We start from the raw sequence: 9,646 nt of genomic DNA, 5'->3' as shown, positions 1-9,646 counted from the left end.
CCGGTCACCAGTGGTGTTTATTCAGACATAGGAATGGATTGCCCAGGCAGGTGGGAGAGTCACCGTTCTTGGGGATGTTTAAGGAAAGGTTGGACGTGGTGCTTAGGGACATTGTTTAGTGTGTGATAGTGGTGGTAGGGGGGTGGTTCGACCAGATGATCTTGAAGGTCTTTTCCAACCTTAACAATTATGTGATTCTATTATCTTTAAAGTCCCCTCCAACCCAAGCATTTCTATGATTATGTGATTTTGTAAGATAGAGGGACAGGCAGCAGAAGGTGGGTAGAGAAAAGGTTCTCAGTCACTCCAGTTTGTATTATCCTGCTTTGTACAAATAATTCAATACCCACTCAAACAGGAGCCAAATCTGCTTCTGTCAGATCTGCTGCCACTGTTGGGACAAACTTTCAGTTGACTGCGTACCAGAGGAGCTCCCTGAGAATCAGGCTGCTATGCACTCTGTGTCTGAATACTTACTGCAAAATAGACCAGCCTGAAAAAGGGAAAAATAAGTGGATACTCCTTGCTTACTTTTTAGGGCATTTGAGAAGAGTGCAGTTGAAGGAAGTTCATATCCGCTGGTGGTTTTATTCAGTCAAACAAAGCTCCCCATCTCCTAATGGGTACCCCAGCTATCTCCAGTAGTCTCCTTCCAGGTGGTACAATGTCATCTGGGGAACTGTATAGGATACTAAGCAAACTTATGGAGAAAGTGACTAAAGTTTAGGCTCATTTGGACAGTGAAGATTTTAGGATTCCTCCCCCAAAACAAACAAACAAACTAAACAACAACAACAACAAAGCAATGTCAAGCAAATACAATGTCAAGCAATTAAGGGCACTTTTGCACTTTCCCCATCTTCTGTTCCTTCAGAACAGAACCTGATATTTAGGACACTGTCTGCATTCAGCTCCTGTCAGGTAGAGGAGATAAATGAAATCAGGTTTCCATATCCAGTGAAAGAAGAATCTCTTTTAAAGATCCCATTCTCACTGATGAAAAAATTGCGTACAAGTCCCTGTGGAGAGGGACTCTTTACTTGGGTAGATAATGATAGAGCAATGGGGAATGGTCTTAAACTAAAAGAGGATAGATTTAGACTAGACATTAGGAGGAAATTCTTCACTGTAAGGGTGGTGAGGCACTGGAGCAGGTTGCCAAGAGAAACTGTTGCTGCCCCATCCCTGGAGGTGTTTAAGGCCAGGCTGGATGAGGCCTTGGCCAGACTGGGTGGCTTTCCTGCCTATGGCAGGGAGGTTGGATTTAGATGATCTTTAAGGTCCCTTCCAACCTGAGCCATTTGATGCTTCTATGTTATGATTCTATCTGTGTCTTGCCAAACACAAAGGTATAAGTCTTTATTCTGAAAATAATATATATATATATTTTAAGGGCAAAGCAGTGAAATGCTTGGTGCTGCTGGCTTACTTTGCATTACTTTGCTGTTGTTGTCTTTTTTTCCCTTCCTGTTTTCCTTCTGTGATTCAATCTGTCAGTATTTCACGTAGAGTGTTTTAAAGTGAAACCCCCAGAAGATGTAGGCATAGTAAATCTTGGAGCTGACAGAGAGCACCCACAAAAGTTCATGCCTGGCGCTCAGGGCAATAGAGTACTTTTGGTCTGAGTTTTTTAGGCACTATTGGAGTAATAGTGTGCAAGCACAAAGTTAAGAAGGGTGGCAGTGAAGAGTTAATGGGTGTGCTAAATGATCTGGGCAATCAGGATTGCAGGAAGCTTCACCTGGGTGTGACTCAGAAATGCTAGTAGGATGAGTGAGGATTCCCAAAGAGAGGTCAAGTAATATGATCTTAAGAGCTGTACCTTGGACTGCATTTTCTAAATACCAATCACAGCCTTAGCATTGTCTTTTTTTTTTTTTTTTTTTTTTTTTTTTTTCCAAAACACATTTTTCTGTCACTATTTTGCAAGCTTTGAAAAAGCTTGGAATGTTAAATCAGTTTTCTAATAACGTTTCCCACATTAGGAGAAACTGGTCCCTGTGAGCAAAGTTAGGCTCTAGTATTCCATAAGGCAATCTTTGTTGTTGTTTTAATTTTCTGTTTTCCCACATGTACCTTAAAAAAATAAAAGCTGGTGAGGCCTTTCCCATTTCTTGCATGCCTTTACACTGAATAGGCAGCAAATCACAAGTGCTGTGTGATGGGAGCTAGTTAATAAAATGCTGTTGTTCAGATATCAGCAGACATTCCTGAACATTGTGATGATGTGTGAGAAATGTGAAGCTGAGTCTCAATAAGGAGTCAACTCAGGAGGGTGTCGTAGAAGATTTATTAACTTCAGGACACATATATTCACCCGCTTCATTTACTCAGAATTGCCATGGGTATAAATGAGATCAAAGTCTCTCCAGTGTCTTAAAAGACAGATAAGTGCTGAATATGCCCAATGGATTTGGGAAACTTTGTGTTGGGACAGGAGAAAAACAGCAAGGGCTTGTGCAGACTACAAAAGATAGGCCAGGTCTTCACACCTCCAACCCTAGATGGGAAAGAGAAAACCATTAGCTCACTGGAAGATGTTACAGATGCATTTAAAGTAAAGGTCACTGATTTGATTTACTTCTGTTGAGTAATAAGCACCTTCTCTTCCAGAAATATGTATTGCAAAAGTCAGCTTGAGCCTTTCAGGTGTAGGTACAGTGCATCACTCTGAGAAAGGTCAGAGCAAGCAGCAGCTTCTCTTCTTGAAAGGAGCCAATACACAAAATGGTTTTTATTAAGACTTGTTCTGCAAAGTTCTGCCCAGACTTTGAGCAAACTATTTTCACATGTAAGCAGAACATTTTTTCTTACAGGAAAAGTCTCAGTCCTTCAGGTGTTTTAAGATATGTGAGATAGTCTGTTAGGCAAGAACCATCTGATGATAATCCAACTCTATAAACCATTTAAATTGAGAAAATAATAAGATCATGAACTATGGTTACATTTACTTTTCCACCAGTAAATGAATGTGAAACTTCTTAGATTTTTTTATTTTTATTTTTTTATTTTTAAATTTAGATGGAGCCACACAAATTAAAAATTAACAGAGCAGGGTATAGTAAATTTGATGTACTTGGAAGAGTTCTACTGCTCTTGTCGACTAAATAAATACTTATAATCACAGTTTGTGAAGTATGGAGTACTTTGCATGTCAATGGTTCCTCTGATTATTTAAAGTCATAATTCCAGTACTGTCATTTAGTGACATTAAAAATAATGAGGGACATTAAGATGGTAAACTGGAAATATGCCCATGGTCCAGAATATGCAGATACAAAAATTATGAGAATGCAATGCAGAGGTAGAAAAATAATTTCAGAAGAAGTACATCTGGAAACCTGCATAAATTCAGAAATTTTGTACACAGCATACAAAGCTGAGTGTTGTGGGCTAGTTGGTGTTAACTAAATATCTATGCTAAATACATACAACATTTAAGTCCAAATTTAAAAACTGTCAGGCATGTAATTTATAGTCATGAACCAGTAGGTTGTGAACATACCAGACCTCATTTACTGGGTAACTGTGGAGTGTTTTGCAAATCCAAGAATAATTTCAGGAATAGAGTGAAAGGTTCCAACTAATTTTCACTTGGGTAGGGACATTTTGCCACTGATACGTATCACCAAAATTTTCCTGTGCTCCAGATTGTCTCTTGCCTGGCTTCTCTTGTCCTGAGCCTCTGTGTTGGCCGCATAGCCTGCTGCCATAGTCAACCATTAAAGAGTAAAATAATGAGCTGTTATCGCTGGCGAGGTTGTTGAGACAGATAACCCAGCTGTTTGTCCTGGGTTGAAATACACCATTTCTGGAGATATGGACAATTGAGACTCTGTGGTTTGCTGATGATCAGGGTATTTCAAAACCAATCCAGAACTAGACTATGACTTTTAAGAGGAAGATGAGTAAACAAACTTCTATCTGCCTGCAGGAATCCAAACAGACATATTTGGCTGTTTTATGATCTGCTTCTTGTCTCAGTGGAGTTGATTTCATTAAAGCCAAGCTTCCTTTTTGTCATTTCATTCTTTTTCCTTCAGACTAATACAACCCCTGAATGAATGATGACCAGAGGTGCTAACACAGTTCCTCCAAAGGCAGTTATTCTAGTACGAGATTCATTCTCATCTACCTTAGCAAACTGTAGCTCTTGAGCCACCCCAGTATAATTACAGTGACAAGGTTATCCTAAATTACATACAGTGGGGCTGGTGGAGAAGTGCTGAGAGTGGCAGAGCTTGCTCTAAATCTGGAACAGAGGTAACTCACACTTGGACCAGGTATTATGAGTGTGGCAAACCTGCAGCCTTGTGTGAGAATGGGATGGTCATGAGACTATACTCCAAAACCCAGCCCCAAAAATAAAACCTTGTTCTCTGCACACATACATGGTAAAGCAGCCCAAAGAACATGACTGGCACTTTTTTAGAATACCTTGTTCTGTTAACCTGTGGAATTGGTCAATATAGATGGCACAAAGCTCAGTCTGCTAAGTGGAACCTGGCCAAGCTTTTAGTGGGTGCATGCTGATGAATTCATGTTGATTCACATCACTTAATGGATATCCCACAGTTTGATGACGACCTCTTCAATCTGCCCAAATCTTTGGCACCTTGCACTTGCTGTAATCATTTAAAACTGTGGTGAGGGACTGGGGGGTAAGGCAAAGCATTTTGCACTTAGTTGGAACTCAGTGAGCACAGATTCTGAAGAAGCTTTGAGATAACTAAATCCTACCTTTCTTTAGAAGTTGGACATCTGACTCCCAAAGGCTCTGCTCTTTTGAATATCACTTCCATAACTTCTCAGTCAGATGTAAGGGTGGAGAGAGTGGGGTGCAAACTTGGCTGAGAACTGTATTAATAACGTAAGTGACTTCAAGTGAAGTAAATACTAAATATATATTTCTAGTTTTACACAAAATCCACTGACAGCAACCATAATCTGAGATCCTTTCATCATGCATGATTATAATCACTCACTGGCATGAGGCACCTATCTGTCACATTTATTGTTAGAAGCAGTGGAGGCAGCTGACATCTGACAGGGATAAAGCAGGCCTGACAGGCACCCCCATCTTGGCTTGCTTTCCCCCTCCCTTTCATTCCTGTCTTGTAAAGGCTGGTAAGACATCTCATCCCCATGGTGCCCCCATCTCAGTGCTGCTAAAGGGAAATGTGACTTTTTGGGATGGCTTCACATCCTCCCTGCTGTCCTGATGGTAGCCAGGGACATGGGTCTTTGAAGTGGGTATGTAATTTCTCAGAGAACAGAAACCCATTTCAGTCAGGGCACATGCACATTCTGTTTGCTCATGCTCAGGGATTTCTTTTCTCTCTGGGTACCCTTTAAAAACACAGCAGTATGGGATCCTTCCTGAATGTGGCCTTGGTAGTAGGGATTGCTGCTGCCACATCAATTTAGCAGCCCCAGAATGCAGTGATCCCTGTGGACTAAGAAGGCTGCCACATCTCTTCTGTGAGGAGCATGCAGCCTTTGAGCTGGTTAGCCCTATAGTCAGTCCTGCACTGTTACAGGAAAAGATGAGTAACTACATAATGACTAAATAAGTGTTTTATCTTCTGCTTCTTTTTCCTTCCTTGAAGAGGGTAATGTCTACCTGTCCTTTTCCCGGTAAACCTCACCTCTTTCCTCACACTTGTTTACTGCTGGAAGTCATCACCTTGGTCATCCTCCGTCCACACCCAGTCTGTGGTGATTCACTCTCTTCCCATCAGCAAATAGGGAAAAGAACCAGCTCAAAAGCTGTTACCATCCTATTCCCTCATCACAGTTTATATGATTATAATAGTTCCTAACTTTATGTGCCATGTATTTAAGATTGTCTATAAAATAGCTCCATCAGACCAAGGGAGAACAGTGGGTGAATGAATGCCTAGGTTGGCATATGTCTTTCTAGGAAGTCCCTTCATTTTTTTCCAAATCTTGCTGTGAAAAGGACTAGGAATTTCTAACCATTTATTTTACAGTATTAAACTGATCTAAAGTGTTCTCTAAAGATGAGACTTTATGATAAAATTTGCCTTTGGTACCTAACAGACAACTATCTCAACTTGTTTTTCTGAACTGTTGTGCCACAACCATGGCACTTGTAGTCTCCCCATTTCTGAAATAAGGAACACACAGTTTTTTCTTACTTTGTTACACCAGCATAGATCTAGGATAACACCACCTTTGAAATTAGTGGCAGATTTTGGCCCATCAACATTTTGTGAGTTTTATAACAGCAAGGAATTGAAAAGAATCCCATTGTTTCCAACTTTGGTAGAGGAACTTTATCTACCCGACAGCTGCTGTAGTCTACCTGCAGTTGATTGATGTTAGCTTAATAATGATGATCGATTAGATCATCAGTGTCATCCTTAGAAAGAATGTACTTTGGCTAATGACATCAGTTGACTAATAGATTCCTGTTTAAATGTCAGGGGGCCAGAGAAAGACACTCTGCTAAGTACTTACATTATACCTATTGAAAAAAATCCAATCGTCTACCTTACAAAGGACTTTTGTGACATAGTTATAAGCCCTTTATTTCCTCTACTACTGACAAGCAAATTTTGCTTAAAGTTGCAATAGCGTAAAGCTGAGTTACTCCATTTGTCTTCAAAGTTTGGTTCAGCCTTTCTAGAAAGCTTCAGATATAAATCACTGAGCTGTTCCTTGCTGTCATTACAGAAAGCACATCTCTAGCCCTGAAACGAGAGGTATGGGAGGTGGCTCCTTTGTCCACTGCTGTCTCAGAAGAAAAATGTTCTGTATTTAATTTTCTATTACATTGTGTTTGCTTTTGGAGAAACTCAGATTCTGTTCTTCTAATTATATTACACATCCTACAAACATCTTGAGAATATCTTTCTATTGCTGTAAACAAACCACATTTCCCCTTCTCCTCAAGCAGAAGACTCTGAATAAATTTTACATTAATGTTATGCACAAATCAGTGATTCCAGTTGGTTATATCATGCAATGAAATTTTCAAACATAATTTCCGATTGATTTCTAAGGAAATTCAAGGAAATACTTAATGCAAACTTACGGTAGGTAAATACAAATGGGAATGTCATTCTATTAGTATTTTCTGTATGGATTCCTTACGGAGAGGTACAGTTTATGACAAGACATGACTAACATTCATCTAATTTAAGGAGGTGGTTGAATGAGGGACAAAACTGTTCTCTGTGCAGATGCATAAGTGCACAGCAGAAGATAATTTTGTACTTTTAACTTGAGTCAAAATGTACAGAACTGTGGGCAGACCAGTTTATTTTAACAGCATATCTACAAGCTTTCTTCCACTGAAAATTAATTACTGGGCAAATTTATTTTATTCCTATTCAGAAGATCACTTCCAGTATAAAACTAAATTGCAAAGCTGATGAGAAATTATTGCAGATACATGTTTAGGTTTCTTTATTCACAAGCATGTATAATTAAATACAGCTGCCCACCCAGCAGTGGTTGTTTTTATAACTCAAATTTGAATGTGTTCAAGTGAATTAATTATTTGCATGGCTCTGGCTCACTGGAGAGTCAAAAAACTTCATGGAAAATTAACTATAGGTGCTACCTGAGCTAAACAAACAAAAAAATTAACAAGCAGGGCTGTTTGCTTGGAGACAATGGCAAGTTTAATTGTTACTGCTCAGTTCATTTGAACATGTTCCTTCTGGAGCAGGCAGATCTGATAGGACTATTGCAGCAGCATGGAACAAGTGAACACTGCTGAAGTGGAGGAGCACTTCAGACCCCCAGAGAATCAGAGGAGAGTCTCTACCTGGATGACAATTTTAGCCACCACTGAGCTCTCAGGGAGGTGGAGAAGAGAGTCTCTCACCTGTTTATCACTGTCCAGAGCAAGGGAGGAAGCAAGCTAGGGAAATGTATATACAGAAAATATTCCATCATCCCAGTTAGAATCTGAAGTTTCAAACACAGAGGAGGCTGTGAGAATATCTTCAGCATTTAATTTTGTATGTCCAACTTAACTGACTAAGGTTATCCATGGCAGGGTCACTGCCAAAAAACTTTTACTGGACTGAACTGGCAACGGGTGGAATCTGCTACATCCTGATTTATACCAATTTTTCCAATAACATCTGTGGCCCTTGGTCATGCCACATTGCTCCATCAGCGTGCAGGGTTGCTCACAACATACGAGCATCACAGACTGGCCTTAGCTCTTCTTTCCTTGCATCAAACCACCTCACACTGCTAGGAAGACAAAGACAGAATCTCTTCAGGGGATAATGCAGTTGTGACGTTCCTGGATAAGGATTTCATTTGTGGGGTTGTCTGCTCTGCACAGGGTGCACTGTAACCTAGAGAAACTTCAAAACTTCAATAAAGTAGTACTAGTTCCAGAAAAACCTACGGACAGCAGTGCAGCACTTGGGGTAAAACAGGCTGTAGGCAGGCAATCTCTTGCAGAAGTGGCTGTGCCCGTAGAAGATGTCTTGCCTCAACTTTTCATTGCTGCCCTCTCTTAGAGAGCGGTAATGCTCTGATTCTGCTCACTCAACTACATGTCTGAGTGCTCCCAAACCCACCTCAATGGAAATGAACAAACTGAACCTGAATTTGCTGGTTGGAAGGGGCTTTGGGCAACCTGGTCTAGTGGGAGGTGTCCCTGCTCATGGCAGGGTGTTGAAACCAGATGGTCTTTTAGGTCCCTTTAAACCCAAACCATTCTATGATTCTATGACCCTATGAAATTAAAAACAATACAGCTTGGCAGACCCAGCACAAAATCGCTCTCTTTGCAATTTGAGGACAAGGAGAAGTGCTCATTGTCTCAATGCATGTTGCATCATTTGCTCATTTCACCTTTATCTCATCTATCTAGAGAATAAAAACATACAAAGGATGTCTGTTATCAAGAGGAAAAACAACTTGAAAAGAACATTTCCATGTCTGTCTATCTACCTTTCTTCCTATCTGTCCTCTAATTTGTCTTTGAAATGTAATTATATATTACAACCACCACTCCAGATTAAAACATTGTATGGAGTATAATTTGGCATATTTGGAAGTATTTTTAAAAAAATTTAAACATTTCTGTTTCCCTGAAAAACTAACATTTTTAATGGTGGATTCTGCAAAAGTGTCTTTTTTAATTTTCTGTCCAGTGCATCATGCTGTGACTCATGGAGTGCAGTTGTATAGGTCACATCAAACTTCTTTCTTTAAGGAAAACATGATGTCACGTATGCAGCCCAATGTGATGTGTCAGAGCACATGAGAGGTCATGCCTGAAATGTGACAGAAGCTGTTCTCAGATTCACTTAAAATCTAGGGACAAACAGCAAAGTGCGAGATAAAGCTGTCTCATGATGTTAATAGTATTAACTCTTACGCTTTTCTATAGCACCTTTAATCCTAAAATGTGATCATCTTGAACAAAGAAATCATCTTCTGTTTCAAATATGGCTTAAAAGGATGGCATTTTTTTCTTTTTTCTTTCTTTCTTTCTTTCTTTCTTTCTTTCTTTCTTTCTTTCTTTCTTTCTTTCTTTCTTTCTTTCTTTCTTTCTTTTCCTTCCTTCCTTCCTTCCTTCCTTCCTTCTCCTTCCTTCCTTCCTTCCTTCCTTCCTTCCTTCCTTCCTTCCTTCCTTCCTTCCTTCCTA

General features: G+C 39.9%; 1 long non-coding RNA gene across 1 annotated transcript in view; it reads left to right on the top strand.

The window, feature by feature from the left end:
* Positions 1-21: 21 nt before the first annotated feature.
* Positions 22-9,646, top strand: part of LOC118161441 — a 12,643-nt gene continuing 3,018 nt past the window's right edge. The window contains exon 1 of the long non-coding RNA XR_004748029.1: positions 22-128. This is a non-coding gene — a long non-coding RNA (uncharacterized LOC118161441). The remainder of the gene's footprint in view (positions 129-9,646) is intronic.

This window comes from Oxyura jamaicensis, chromosome 2, assembly GCF_011077185.1.
Source record: "Oxyura jamaicensis isolate SHBP4307 breed ruddy duck chromosome 2, BPBGC_Ojam_1.0, whole genome shotgun sequence".
In the NCBI taxonomy this organism is placed as follows: domain Eukaryota; kingdom Metazoa; phylum Chordata; class Aves; order Anseriformes; family Anatidae; genus Oxyura; species Oxyura jamaicensis.
The sequence above is the reverse complement of the archived record's forward strand: the minus strand, read 5'-3'. Positions and strand labels throughout refer to the sequence as shown.